We start from the raw sequence: 15,869 nt of genomic DNA on the forward strand, positions 1-15,869 counted from the left end.
CGTTGTTTTCCAGAAATTTGAACGTTTGTCTGAAAGCGGAAGCGTTCAGTGATACATGTGTCGCTTTCCCCTGACAAACTGAGATCTGAAGGCCCGAAACACTTTCTCCTGACAATTTTCTTTCTCCTGAATATTTTTCTCTGAAAGAGGCTTCCATTCAGTTACACGTGTCACGTTCTCCTGGAAAACTGAGATCCGAAAGGACAAACCGTTATCTCTGAGTAACACATTATGGCCATTATTGTTGATATCGAGTAGGACTGGAATCGGGCATCTGATAACCTGAACAGTTTCCAGGAATAACTAGCAAGTATCGAATGGAATTATAGGAATTATATCATCCGGAGTATCAGTGCAAGAAAGTCACTTCCTGCCGGATTCATGGTTTGACATTTGTTTCTGTTTATTCAGGATCAATGATCCGCCACAATCCCAATACGTCACGAGCGTCAATTCCGGAAGGAAGGGTGAGTGAACTGCATTTCAACTGTTCTATTACTGAGCTCCTGGAAACCTTAACATTTCATTTAGATATGGGAGTTCCTCGTGCACAGAAGCTGGAGGTTTTCATCCAAGCGAATGGTCACGAATAATGCTGCTTGGGTTGTTGGGTTGTCCAGTTAAATAAGTGGAAATTTTCCACACAAGATTACAATATAATTAGAGGGACGGTATGAGATTTACCTTTCTGTTTCTGACCTAAATTATTGGTCGTCTATACAGGGGATTACCGGTTTCTGGCGTTTGTGGGAATGTAGTTCATGTTATCGCTGGCATTTTGTTTTGTGGCCGGATTGACATCCGCGGTATTAACAACGGCCCATGATGCTCTTCACCACTGTGACGTATCTGTATTGTTCCCGCAGGCACCTTGGATACAAACACCGTGAACGCATCGGGAAACTATGAAAATCTCTCAAGGATTGAACAGGTTGGATCTTTGTATTATGTTCCTGATATAAAATATAACCATATAACAATTACATCACGGAAACAGGCCATCTCGGCCCTTCCAGTCCATGCCGAACGCTTACTCTCACCTGGTCCCACCGACCTGCACTCAGCCCATAACCCCCCATTCTTTTCCTGTCCATATACCTGTCCATTTTGTTTTAAATGACAAAATCGAACCTGCCTCTACCAGTTCTACTGGATGCTCGTTCCACACAACAACCACTCTCTGAATAAAGAAGTTTCCCCTCGTGTTACCCCTAAACTTTTGCCCCTTAACTCTCAAATCATCTCCTCTTGTTGGAATCTCCCCTACTCTCAATGGAAAAAGCCTATCCACGTCAACTCTATCTATCCCCCTCATAATTTTAAAAAACTCCATCAAGTACCCCCGAACTTTCTACGCTCCAAAGAATAAAGACCTAACTTGTTCAACCTTTCCCTGGAACTTGTGTGCTGAAACCCAGGTAACATTCTAGTAAATCTGCTCTGCTCTGTCTGTAATTTGTTGACATCTTTCCTATAATTCGGTGACGAGAACTGTACACAATACTCCAAATTCGGCCTTACCAAAGTCTTGTACAATTTTAACATTACAACCCAAACCCTATACTCAATGCTCTGATATATAAGGGCCGGCATACCAAAAGCTTTCTTCACCACCCTATCCACATGAGATTCCACCTTCAGGGAACTATTCCCCATCATTTCTAGATCACTCTATTCTACTGAATTCCTCAATGCCCTACCATTTGCCATGTATGTCCTATTTTGATTATTCCTACCAAATTGTAGCACCTCACACTTATCAGCATTAAACACCATCTGCCATCTTTCAGCCCACTCTTCTAACTGGCCTAAATCCCTCTGCAAGTTTGAAAACCTACTTCATTATCCACAACGCCACCTATCTTAGTATGATCTGCATACGTACTAATCCAATTGACAACCCCATCATCCAGATCATTAATGTACATGACAAACAGCATTGGAGACAGTACAGATCCCTGAGGCACACCACTTGTCACCGGCCTCCAATCTGACAAACAGTTATCCACCACTACTCTCTGGCATCTCCCACTGAGCCACTGTTGAATCCATTTTACTACATCAATATTCATACCTAACAATTGAACCTTCCTTAATAACCTTCCGTGTGGAACCTTGTCAAAGGCCTTACTGAAGTCCATATAGACAACATCCACTGCTTTACCCTCGTCAACATTCCCAGTAACCTCTTCAAAAATTCAATAATATTTGTCAAACATGGCCTTCCACGCACAAATCCATGTTGACTGCTCCTAATCAGACCCTATCTATCCAAATAAATATATATATACCATCTCTGAGAATACTTTCCATTAATTTACCCACCACTGACGTCAAACGGACAGGTCTATAATTGCTAGGTTTACTCTTAGAAACCTTTTTGAACAATTCAACCACGTGAGCAATACGCCAATCCTCCGGCACCATCCCCGTTTCTAATGGCATTTGAAATATCTCTGACAGAGCCCCTGCTATTTCTAGACTAACCTTCCTCAAGGTCCTATGGAAAATCCTGTCAAGATCCGGAGATTTATCCACTTTTATATTCTTTAAAAGCTCTAGTACTCAGTCATCGTTTTGCAAAGGATACTGATTGTGGATGATCAGCCATGTTCACATTTAATGGCGATGCTCTGTCGAAGGGCCTGATGAGCTACTCCTGCACCAATTGTCTATTGTCTATTGACAAGAACATAAGTAATGTGATGGGCAGCGTCCATCGGCCCCTTCGGCTCTGATTGGTCATTTATTAAGATCATGGATGATCTATCCCGGTTCCCATTTCCATTTACCTGGGAACAACGCTTCATAACGGAACCCAAACTTAATGGCATGAACGTCGACATTTTCCTACCGGCATTTTGTTCGCTTCCCACGTATTCTCCAATCTGGACTCAAATATCTTCTCCCCCACCTGCCAGCAACTTCCCCTGGTGACCCTCTTCCTTCTGCCATGATCTAGTCTCTTCTTCAGCCCTTTACCTTTCCCCACTGTCCAGGCCCACCTTTCACCTTCCAGCTGGAAAACCGTCCTATCCACTACTGCTCCCGCTTTCCCGCTTCCTTTCCAGTTCAGTAGAAGGGTCTCGACCCAAAATGGCGACTGTTTATTAATTTCCATTGATGCTACCTGAAACGCTGAGTTCCTCCGCCATTTTGTGGGTGTTGCTCTGCATCTGCAGAAAGACGTCACTGGAGACACCTGCGGTGTGCGCAGAATCCATAATTCTTGTTCTCTGCAAAAACATATCTTACTCTGACTGGAACATATTTCATGAATGACTTTGTAAATGTCCGGTCCACGCGGGTAAGTCACAGAGGGAAAGCATGGTCAGGTCTGCACAGGCCCATTGTGATCAGCAGTGATCTCTGTGAGCGTTTACGAGAAAGAGCAAATACGGTCAGCGTCCTGAGGCCACAAGTCCGTATCCCCAATCTGTCACGGGCACATTCTGATCCAGACTTATCTCCCAAGATGAATGGTTTTGGAGACGAGTTCCTCGTTAAGTAACATGCATCATGCGACCCTTATTGCTGAGTGATTACGAATGATTTAATATCGTTCGGCAGTGTTCCTATGTCAAAGAAAATATATATTGTTCTCACACTGAATCTGAAGCACACAGCGTGTAGAATGGCGAATGGTGCAATATTGCTCCAAGCAGGGAAGAATGTGAAAATTGATACTCGTGGTGTTTATATGTTGAGAGACGGAATACAAATGTTGAGCACTTGGTTAAACCTCTCAATAGAAATCTCCAACTTCTCTTTTCAGGGCGCAAGGGACAAGGCAGAAGATGGAAGCTCCACTTATATGGTAAGGGCTATATTTGCGTCAATCCCTTTTTGTAGTAATTGTTCCACTTCACACAGTAAGAAACAAAACCTGAATTGAGACATTCGACAGCGAGAATGACGTCGAAGAGGCAACTGTAGGGGGCACAGAAATGGCGGATGAACTCATGAAGTATCATGTGTCAGTCTTTACTGCGGAGCAGACCATCAGTATGACAGTGTCAGGGCACCGGAGTGGTTGCAGTCACTATAATAAGGAGAAGATGCAAGGCAAGCTGGAAGGGCTGAAGGTGGAGAAATCACCGGGATTAACTGCTCCCCAGCATTCTGAAACGGGCCGCTGAAGAGATAGTGGAGGGAATTGTACTGGTATTCCAAGCTGCAGATTACTGTGGAATTGTTTTTGAGGGCTAGAAAGTTGCAAATATCACTCTGATCTTCTTGACGGAAGGGAAGCAAAGGACAAGGGATTACGTGCCCTTTCGCTTGGGGACCATGACTGTCTGTCTCGGATCCTCTGTTCATCATGGTCCGACTGTTCCGTGTTACTTTCAGACATAATTTATTAAATAAGCGCAGGTACTCCTTAATATTCTTGCAGTTTTCTTCAGACACGAAATGCTTTTGATTTTTAAAAAAATCTGCTAATCATGCTGATTTCCTCACACTTACAGGGACTTGTCCTGGAGAACCAATCTGTTTACAGTGATCTGAAGAGGTAAGTGAACGGGATATTGGGCTGCCGATACATAGTGTCACCTGTAAAGGAAACGTATGCACTAGTTTCAGTTCTGTGAGCCGTGCAGGGCCATGGTTGTGCCGTGTATATATTACCCTGTCGTTAGCAGTTTCGAAACACAGTATAAGACTGGAGTTGGGCGACATCGTACAGCGATATACTGATATTGCAAGTAACAAATTTGCTGGGCCCGTGGCGATATGAAATATACTAGTTCTATGCAATGCTCCATTGTCACGATGTTTGGCACAGATTCAAAAATCATCATCTCGTGTTTGTCCTCACCAGCAGCCGCACTTTCCGATTGCTGACGTGTGAATTGTTCCCGCAGATGACGTCACTGGTGAAGAGAAGGGGATGGTTGGCACGTGATTTGACCCAGAGGAAGGGCAACCATCGAGGGAAACGCCATCGTTCAGAATGTCCTTCAATGTTTCTTTATAATTGTTCTCCATCTCTCCGATATACCTTTTATGCGTTTCACATCCTCACGACGAAGTCATCAGTGAAGGTTTTGACTCGTTTGTATCACAGCAGCTTAGTTCCCTCACCTCAGCCCAGACTCCTATGTCCCATAATTGACACCTTCACACTGCCGCCGACATTTTCCCTCTCAACTTTGCTGTGTGATCTAACCTCTACACCGTCTTGACCCACATCATGTGCCGGTAGGTTTCTGACTACTTGTGACGCTGAAAAACATGAAATATCGGAGCGCTTCACGCTCAACCCACAGCTTAGCTTCGTTATTCACTTGGCGTGAGGCCGGTGCCGCGGTACAAACGGCCAAGTTTTTTTAATTCCATTAATTTCACCCTCAGCGTCATAGAGCTCGCTGTGAGCAGGGGATCCGTATTCGTCACTTTCCTCGTATTCACCTTCCATTAGTGTCTCAGAGGCCCAAACCCATTTGGACAGAGTGGGCGGGATACGAGCATGGACGGCGGAAGTGCCTTTCCAGGGATTAGGAAACACCTAATGACCTTCAGCGTCTGATAAACAGACAGGAAATGACATAGTCTCTGTGCTCCTAAGCCTCAATCAAGGAGCCTTGAACAGAAAGATAAAGAATTATGTTGAAAAATACAGAGAAACATCAGATTCTGTCCGAGACCAGGGCCGGAAATAGATCATCAATACCATGGTCCCGGATTTCAGGTGTTACTCGTGTGCTCCCGCTGTTATCCAAATGCGTTATAAGAGACTGGTCTATTGACCTGTCATGGGGATTTTGATAAAATGACCCCTGGTCGAATCTCTGTCTCCTTCGTACTCTATTCGTGCTACCTAACCAGCTGATTCTGTGTTGTAATGTGTGATTTAAATGGCAAAATTATTTTAAGCCCATTCAACTCAGGCGTGGTTAGCATAGCGGCGTTCGGATTCATCTCACCATCCAAAGTCCAGGAAGGTTAATTGGTCATTGCAAGTTGCCCTGTGATTAGGTCAGCGTTGGAACATGGAACATGGCGCACAGAAACTCTACAGCACATTACAGGATCTTCGGCCTACATCGTTGTGCCGACCATATAACTTGCTCCAGAAACTGCCGAGATTTTTCCCTTACCGCACAGCCTTCTATGTTTCGAAGCTCCATGTATCTATACAAATGGCTGTTAAAAGACCTTATTGTATCCGCCTCTATCACCGTCTCTGGCAGTGCATGTCACTCACCCATCACTCTCTGTGTGAAGAACCTACCTCTGACTCTCCCCTTGACCTACGTCCGAGACCCATAAAGCTACACTATCTCGTGTTGGCCATTTCAGCACTAGGAAAAGGCTTCTGGGTATCCACACCATCAATACCACTCATCATCTTATACACCTCTGTCAGGTCACCTCTCATCCTCCGTCACTCGAGGGAGAAAAGGCCGAGGTCACTCAACCTATTTCCATGGGGCATGCTCTCCCACCCAGGCAACGTCCTTGTAAACCTCCTCTGTTGATCGGGTTTGTCGTCGGTCGCTGAACGGCTACTCCGCGCTTTATGGCTGAATAATAAATGGAATAAAATAGAAAACGGTGCTGAAACCCTGAGTTGACTCCTGATTTGCTGCGTGAATTGGCTCAGAGAATGTTTATCCATCCGAGACACTGATCCAGACCCTTTTCTCCAATTTTCCTGTACGCTAAAAATGTGACGTCGCTTCTTATTTGCAGACTGTTGATTGATCCCATAACCCGTTCACTTTACGTGGATCTTCCATCAGCCTCCCTCGTGTCTGTGTTTCACTCCACCGCAGTTACGTGATTTTTTGTTGCGTTTTTTGGCTTCAATCTTCCTCTTTCTTTGCTCTTTGGTTCGCACAGCTGAACGTGTCTGGGGAAAAAAAGCGTTATGTGATAAGGGAACAATATAACTGCCGATATGAGATCAGCACCCCTCCATTCCCCGCGTAAATGTCCAGATGACACCTAAGCTGCCATTCTCTGCTTCCACTGACAGTGCGTTCAAGGCACCGACCACTCTCGGTATTTAAAACATGTAATGCAAATCTGGACTTCGCTTTTCCCTCTCTCATCTGGTCGCTAATTCCTATCGCATTCCCCTCCACCCCGCCCCCTAATTTGTGCTTTCCTTATTTACTTTTCTTTCATTTGGATAACATGTATCAACTTATATCAGTGTGGGCTCCTGTAGCCAATAACGCACAGTATTCAAAATGTCTTTTCTCCCTGTTGGAATTCAACCTCTCGCCATGCTGCTCTCTACTGAATATAATCCAGGAACCCAGGAACTTCTGTAGGGGTCCTGTTTGTTGTCTTCAGCTCGGCGTTTAACACCATCGTCCCAGAAATGCTCCACTCCAAACTCACCCAGCTGAATGTCTCCCCCGCCATCTGTCAGTGGATCACAACCTTCCTGACTGACAGGGTGCAGCAAGAGAGGCTGGGGAGCATCATCTCTTGCAACCGGACAATCAGTACCGGTGCGCACCCCCCCCCCCCCAAGGGCACCGTGTGCTCTCCACACTGCTCTTCTCCCTTTACACTGATGACTGCACCTCACAGGATCCATCTGTTAAACTCCTGAAGTTTGCAGCCGACACAACTGTCATTGGCCTTATCCGAGACGGTGATGAGTCTGCATACAGACGGGAGGTGGAATGGTTGGCCCTCTGGTGTGGTCAGAGCAATCTGGAGCTAAGTACGCTCAAGACTGTGGAGATGACAGTGGACTGCAGGAGGAGCCCCCCAATACTCCCCCCCCACTCACTATACTAAACAGTATTGTGTCTGCTGTGGAGACCTTCAGATTTCTGGGTGTCACAATCTCCCAGGACCTGAAGTGGACACCCAACGCGGACACTCTTATCAGAAAGGCTCAGCAGAGGTTGTATTCCCTACGTCAACTCACGAAGTGCAACCTGCCTCAGGAGCTGCTGATTCAATTCTATTCAGGAATAATCCAGTCTGTTCTCTGTTCGTCCATCACTGTCTGGTTTGAATCAGCTACCAAAGAAAACAAGAATAGACTCCAAAGAACCGTCAGGGCTGCGGGAAGGATCATTGGTGTGAAGCTGCCCTCGATCCAAGACTGAAATGCATCAAGAGTCAGGAAGCGAGCAAGCAGCATTATTGTAGACCCATCACACCCTGGACGTCACCTGTTCCAACTCCATCCTTCTAGTAGGCGCTTTAGATCACTATATGTTGACATTCATAGCAAAAGGATTTGAGTACGGGAGCAGGGAGGTTCTACTGCAGTTGTACAAGGCCTTGGTGAGACGGGACCTAGAGCATTGTGGGCAGTTTTTGTCCCCTAATCTGAGGAAAGACATTCTTGCCATTGAAGGAGTACAAAGAATGTTCACCAGATTGATTCCTGGGATGGCAGGACTTTCATATGAAGAAAGATTGGATCGACTGGGCTAATACTCACTGGAATTTAGAAGACTGAGGGGGGATCTTATTGAAAAGTATAAAATTTTAAACGGATTGGACAGGCCAGATGCAGGAAGATTGCTTCCGATGTTAGGGAAGTCCAGCAAGTCCAGAAAGAGGGGTTACAGTTTAAGGATAAAGGGGAAGCCTTTTAGGACCGAGATGAGGAAGAACTTCTTCACACAACGAGTGGTGAATTTGTGAATTCTCTGCCACAGGAAACAGTTGAGGCCGGTTAATTGGCTATATTTAAGAGGAAGTAAGATATTGCCCTTGTGGTTAAAGGGATCGGGGGTATGGAAGGAAAGCAGGTACAGGGTTCTGAGTTGGATGATCAGCCATGATCATACTGAATGGCGGTGCAGGCTCGAAGGGCCGAATGGCCTACTCCTGCACCTATTTTCTATCTTTCTAAATATCTGTGCCGGGACAAATAGGTACAAGATCAGTTTCTTTCCGGATGCCATCAGTCTTATGAACACTTGAATTTTAGTCTATTGTAAATCAAGTCCACCTGTACATCCAGTGAGGTGGATCTCATTGTATATAGTTTATGATTAACACATATCCCGGGAAGGAGGCAAAGAGTGGGAATACAGGAAGCCTTTTCTCAGTTGCAAACGGTGACGAGTGGTGTTTCACGGGAGTCTGTGTTGGGAACGTATCCTTTACGTCAGATGTCAATGATTGGGATGGTGGCATTGTGTCTTTGTTGTAAGATTTGCAGACCATTTGAAGATAGATGAAGGGACATGAAGCAGAGAGGCTAAAGAAGGACTTAGATAGATTAGGAGACTGGGCAAAGAAGGCAGATGGAATGCACCTTCGGGGTTGTTTCAGCATGCACATGGGGGGGGGGGTGAAATAGAAGGCTGACTCGTTTCTAAATGAAAATAAAATACAAAAGAAAAACTGGGGTAGAAAGGGACTTGGGATTCCCTGTGCAGGATTCGCTGAAGGTTACCTTACGGGATCAGTCTGTGATGAGCAAGGTAAATGCAGTGTTAGCCTTCATTTCACGAGGACTCGAACATAAAAGGTGTTAATATTGAAACTTTTTAATGATCTGTTGACGGCTCACTTACAGCACAGTAAGCAGCTTTGAGCCATCGCCTGACAAGCGATGTGCTGACACTGATGAAGGTGACAAAGAAGCTTTACGTCAGATATTCCAGGATGGAACGGCTTGTCCTACGAAGAGCTTTCAATGACTCTGGGTCTGTATTCAGAGAATTCAGAAGGATGAGGGCTGGTGTCAGTGAAACCTTTCGAACCGTGAAAGGGATTGATAGCGTGGATATGGAGAGTCTAGGACCAGAGGACACAGATAGAGTAGATGTGGAGAGGATGTTTCCTATAGTGGGGGAGTCTAGGACCAGAGGACACAGATAGAGTGGATGTGGAGAGGATGTTTCCTGTAGTGGGGGAGTCTAGGACCTGATAGAGTGGATGTGGAGAGGATATTTCCTATAGTGGGAGAGTCTGGGACCAGAGGGCACAGATAGACTGGATGTGGAGAGGGTGTTTCCTATAGTGGGGGAGTCTAGAACCAGAGGACACAGATAGAGTGGATGTGGAGAGGATATTTCCTATAGTGTGAGAGGCTAGGACCAGGGGCACAGATAGAGTGGATGTGGAGAAGATATTTTCTATGGTACGGGAGTCTAGGATCAGAGGACACAGGTAGAGTGGATGTGGAGAGGATTTTTCCTGCAGTGGGGGAGTCTGGGACCAGAGGACACAGATAGAGTGGATGTGGAGAGGATGTTTGCCATGGTGGGACAATCTCAGACGGCACAGCTTCAGGATTAAGAGACCTACTTTTAAGAAGAAAATGACACTCGGAAACAAAGCAGTGACAGGGGATCAGGATGGGTGTGCTCTGATGTGCCGCAGCCGCGGTGACCCATGGTCAGTCACACTCCCCACCCTCTCTATCTCTCTCTATTGGTGTTTACAGAAAGTTCAGTTTCTGTGGATCTGGTTTCTGCAGGTTGCAATCGGCTGCTTCCGTTGTTGTAAACAAAGTTGTTTCGAGCACTCTGGTATGGTGTAACAAAAACTTCCCGTGCTCAATTCTAAGAAAAACAAGTGAAAAAACAACTCATGAACGTTAGCCTTTGACGAGCTTCGGCCTGTGTTGTCAGATCAGAGATCCTGTCTAAAACCTTGTTTTAACCTTATACCGTCCGCAGCATCTGTTGTCAGGTGAGCACAGGGTAACAACAACAGATCGAAATTCTCTGATACTCCAACATGCCCAACCATTCAGTAAAACCTCTCCAAAACACTTCACTCCCAGTTCCCCATCACGCTCGACCCCCTGCCAACACAACCACCCCGACCATTCCATCAGTCATCTCCCAGACTTTAATTACCTCCCAGTAATCTGCCCTCATGGTTGGGCTCCGTATCTTAGAAAAGATGTGCTGGCATTGAAGAGGGTCCAGAGGAGGTTCACGAGGATGATTCCAGCAACGAAAGGGTTATCATACGAAGGATGTTTGATGACTTTATGCCTGTACGCGCTGGAATTCAAAGGGATGAGCGGCGAAACCTTTCGAATGCTCAAAGACCCAAACGAGTAGAAGTGGATAGGATATTTCCCGTGGTTTGAGAGTCTTGGATAAGAGGGTACAGACTCAGCATAGATGGGCGCCCTTTCAAAAGAGAGATGCGGAGAATCTTCTTTAACCAAAAGGTGGTGAATTTGTAGGATTAGGTGCCACGGGCAGCTGTGGAGTCCATGTCGTTTGGTGTATTCAAGGCAGAAATTGATAGTTTGAGCTACTCAGGATCGGGTGGCAATGGAGGTTGGCTGATATTACCAATTCCAATGTGTGTTGATAGACTACACAAAGAGCTTATTCTCTCCTCTCAGACATATCTCAGCGCGAAATGGTCACCAGGAAAACAATTCCCAGAGGAATATTTTCACCAAAGAGTGAAGTGGATTATTGCTCAATATTTCAAGGGATAGAAATGGGTGTTGTTGGAAAGGCTGGAATTTATCACCCATCCCTTACCAAACCCCTCACTGGGAGGCTGTCTGGTGGGCTCCCCCCTTAAACTGTCAGAAGCTGTCTGGGAAAGGTGGTTCAAAAGTGCTGTCAGGTAGCGGGTTCAGGAATCGGACCCGCACCGAGATGCAGGCCGGTCAGGCAGATTTCCGAGTGGCGGGAGAAGCGGGTGGCGCTGTTCATCGTTGTTCTTGCTGCCATTCGCCCTCAGGGCGAGAGCGGTTGTTAGGGTGTGAGGGGGAGACGGGGGGAAGTGATATTGTGTAGGGGGAAGTGTGTGATGGGACTGGTGATCCGCAGGGTCCCGTAGAATAGCCCTGGTGAGTAACTGTGTTGCATTCTATAGACTGTGCACACATCGGCCATTACGTGACGGTGGTGGAGGCAGGGGACTTGCATGTTGCAATTGCATTCGTTAGTTCTGTAGCAGTGTCTCACGGTCTGCTCACAACAGATAAGAGAGAAATGGGAAACTGTGGTAATCACTTCCCATATTTTTTTCAACAGTTCAACTGAAACAGAAATAATGACAAAAACAACCCAGTTCCCCCTCCATCGATCACTCGACCCCACAGGCCAGCTCATGTTGCAAAACATAAGGACAGTTTTACAGATCGATGTCAGTGATAGGTTGATTTTCCCTTCAGGACTGTAGGCTGCAGTACATATAGTATCCACAACTCGCCCAAACCCTTCTGCACACATTCTCAAGCATAAAGTCAGTTCGACGGGACTGTAAAAAATATTAAACCACGGGCCACACTCCCCATCCCCCAGCAAGTTTCCAGGGCGTCGCAGGAGGACCGAACACACAATGCTGGAGGAACTCGGCAGGTCCAGCAGCACCGATGGAAGATCAACGTTGTAGGGCGAGACCCTTCACCAGGAGCGGGAAGGGAGTGGGCCATGAAGCCTGAATAAGAATGTCGGGGAGGGCAGGTCAGTCAGGCTGAAAAGCCAGTGATGATGACGTCAGTGGTGACCGGATTGTTTAGTCCTCTGACTATCCACACGATCAATGCCTCTCATTACCTTATACACCTCTATCAGGTCACCTCTCATCCTCCATCGCTCCAAGGAGAAAAAGCCGAGTTCACTCAACCTATTCTCACAAGGCAAGCTCCCCAATTCAGGCAACATGCTTGTAAATCTCCTCTGCACCCTTTCTACAATTTCCACATCCTTTCTCTGGAGAGGCGACCAGAACTGAGCACAGTCCTCCAAGTGGGTTCTGACCAGGGTCCTATATCTCTACAACATTACTTCTCGGCCCTTAAACTCAATCCCACGACGGATGATGGCCAACACACCATATGACTTCATTTCTTTTTTGATCAGCATAAAAACAACTTTCATTTCCACGCACATTTACATTTCTTCCCCTCACAGATATCACCTATCAGAATACTTCCATCAAAGTATGGACATCACCACAACACGCTATACAAAAGCCGTCATTAGGATAGCAGACAGGTTTACATCTAAATACTGCAGAAACGGTTGCCATGTTTCATGAAAACTATTGGTTTTTGAGTGTACTATACATGTCAATAAGTCCAAAGGAATGTATTCCATGACAAATTTACGCCAGTCAAATAGTCCATCGGCCTTATCGGATTACCAACAATGTACAATGCTCTTCCCCGCACAAGAAGTCAAGATGAATCCTCTTTGAATCCTTTTTGGCTGCAGGGGAAGTGCCGGAGGACTAGAGAATGGCAAATGTAGTTCCCTTGTTCAAAAACGGTAACGGCGTGATACCTGGGAACTATAGACCGGTGAGTCTAACATCGGTGGTATGCAAACTACTGGAAAGGACTCTTAAGGATAGGATCTAGGAACATTTGGAGAAGTACAGATTACTCATGGATAGTCAACATGACTTTGTGAAGGGAAGATCGTGCCTCACGAGCCTGAATGGTAACAAAATAAATTGATGAAGGTAGGGTAGTGGACGTGGTCAACATGAACTTTAGCAAAGCATTTGACAAGGTCTCTCATGACAGACTCATCCAGAAAGTCATGAGGCATGGGATATGTGGAACCTTGGCTGTTTGGATTAAAAAAATGGCTTAAAGGAAGAAAGCAGAGGGTATTTGTGGACGGAAAGTATTCTGCCTGGAGGTCGGTGACTAGTGGAGTGCCGCAGGGATCTGTCCTAGGAACACTGCTATATGTGATTTTAATAAATGACCTGGATGTAGAGGCAGAGGGATGGGTGAGTAAGTTTGCGGATGACTGAAGATTGGAGGAGTTGTGGATGGAGCTGCAGGTTGTTGAAGGTTACACGAGGATATAGACAGGGTGCAAATTTGGGCAAAAAAATGGCAGATTGCGTTCAATCCGTAGAAGTGTGGGGTGATGCAGTTTGCAAGGACAAACCAGAAGACTGAGTACAGGATTAATGGTCAGTTACTTAAGAGTGTGGATGAACAAGGGGATCTTGGGGTTCAAATCCATACATCCCTCAAGGTCGCTGCACAGGTTGATAGGGTAGTTAAGAAGGCCTATGGGATGCTAGGCTTCATTAACAGGGAGATTGAGTTCAAGAGTAGAGAGTCATGTCGCAACTCTACAAATCTCTGGTAAGACCGCACTTAGAGTATTGTGTTCAATTCTGGTCAACTCATTATAGGAAGGATGTGGAAGCAATGGAGAGGGTGCAGAGGAGATTTACCAGGATGTTGCCTGGTTTGGAGAACAAGTTATATGAAGCAAGATTAGCAGAGCTGGGACTTTTCTCTTTGGAGCGTAGAAGAATAAGAGGGGACTTGATAGAGGTCTACAAGATTATGAGGGGCATAGATAGGGTGGATTGCTAGAATCTGTTTCCCAGGGCACCAATAGCAAACACTGGAGGATATATGTACAAAGTTAAGGGAAGGAAGTTTAGGGGAGACATCAGGGGTAAGTATTTTTTTACACAGAGGGTTGTGAATGCCTGGAATGACTTCCCAGCGATGGTGGTGGAGGCTAAAACATTAGGGGTATTTATGAGCCTCTTGGACAGGCAGATGGATGAAAGAAAAATGGAGGGTAATGGGGTAGTATGGGATTAGTACTTTTTTTAAAGGATTATATGGTTCGGCACAACATGGAGGACTCCAGTGTGTGGTTCTGGAGTGTCAGAGAGAGCGGACCCAGCCTCTCGTCCATCACTTTGACTACGTTCTCCGTAACTTCCTGAGCTACTTGACGAAAATCAGGGTCCAACGTGTTAGCCCAGCTCGCTCCTTAGCTCAGGGCCAGCGCTCTGTGCAGTCCATATTGACCGCCATTTTAACTTTCCGGTGGCATGGTGTTGAAGCAGCTCAAAAGTAAAAACTCATCGATGTTCATGTTGTTAAATCCGACACTTGGGCATTAAAAACCATTGAAACGGATAGGTTTACATGCGAAATCATCAGAGTTACGGTGCTGAGCTCAGCAAAGCAGACTTCTCACTGCGCCGCCATCTTGAAAAGCCCCCGCATGCCTTCTTCACCACAGGGTCAACCTGGGCAGCAGATTTGAGTGACCTCTGGTGCTGCAGATACTAACGTTGTTCTCTCTCCCGCCACCACCGCCGATCTTCATCCTCTTCCTCGGTCCTGATCACCACTGCTTCTTTCTCTCTTCCATCGTGTGTGAACCCGATATGATGCAGGACTACAGCCTATTTTGTAACGATAAGCCGCAGCATCTGAATGAACGATATTATATTATAATTAATTCAGAATAACACAACCTGGCGGAGGTATGCTAATAGGAACAGGATGAAATGGCCGCTTGCTCGCTCTAACCTTGCCCCACCAGTCACTAATCAGCTCCAGAACTCATCTTCTGTCTCCATTTGCCTGACACTGAATCCCCTAACTTTCAAACATTTATCTCCTCCCTGTCTTCGAATCGCTACAATCATGGAGGAGGTGCGGGGGCATGGAGACGGCAGGCACGCAGTGAACATTCCGTGAACAGCTTCCTCCCCTCCGCCAGATGAGTTCAGACCGGACAATGAATCCATGAACGCAATCCCCACACTATGTTTCCACTCGTCCTGCAGGTGTCACAAGCTCGTCCCGAGCTCAGTACAACCAGCCCCTCATTCTGAGATAAACAACGGAACCTCATCTCACAAGTGTCAGCCTCTGATGTGTTCAGTCCCGTTTCGTCAGATTACAGATCCTGCCCGAAACCTTTGCTTCATACCGACACTTCCCACAACATCTGATGTCGGATGTGTCCACACGGAAACATCAACACACCCGGCTCCTCCGGACTCCACAGGCGTTCCTAGGATCTGCGCCAGACTCTTCCGTCCCGATTCTCAATCACCCTCGGTTCTCTGCCAGCTCACCGCCCCAACCGTTCAATCATGAATCTTTGCTCCTTCAATTCCCACCCAGGAATCAGCCTCCAATCTCCACAGGAACAGGGAATTCCTAAATT

The 15,869-nt window shown here is 46.2% G+C and overlaps 1 long non-coding RNA gene across 1 annotated transcript; it reads left to right on the forward strand.

The window, feature by feature from the left end:
* The first annotated feature begins 865 nt into the window (after window positions 1-865).
* On the forward strand, window positions 866-5,490 carry LOC140721217 (uncharacterized). Its single transcript, XR_012097338.1, has 4 exons — window positions 866-931; window positions 3,776-3,817; window positions 4,470-4,513; window positions 4,866-5,490. It is a non-coding gene; the product is annotated as an uncharacterized lncRNA (long non-coding RNA).
* The last annotated feature ends 10,379 nt before the right edge of the window (window positions 5,491-15,869 follow it).

The sequence above is a fragment of the Hemitrygon akajei genome, unplaced genomic scaffold (assembly GCF_048418815.1).
Source record: "Hemitrygon akajei unplaced genomic scaffold, sHemAka1.3 Scf000052, whole genome shotgun sequence".
NCBI classification, from domain to species: domain Eukaryota; kingdom Metazoa; phylum Chordata; class Chondrichthyes; order Myliobatiformes; family Dasyatidae; genus Hemitrygon; species Hemitrygon akajei.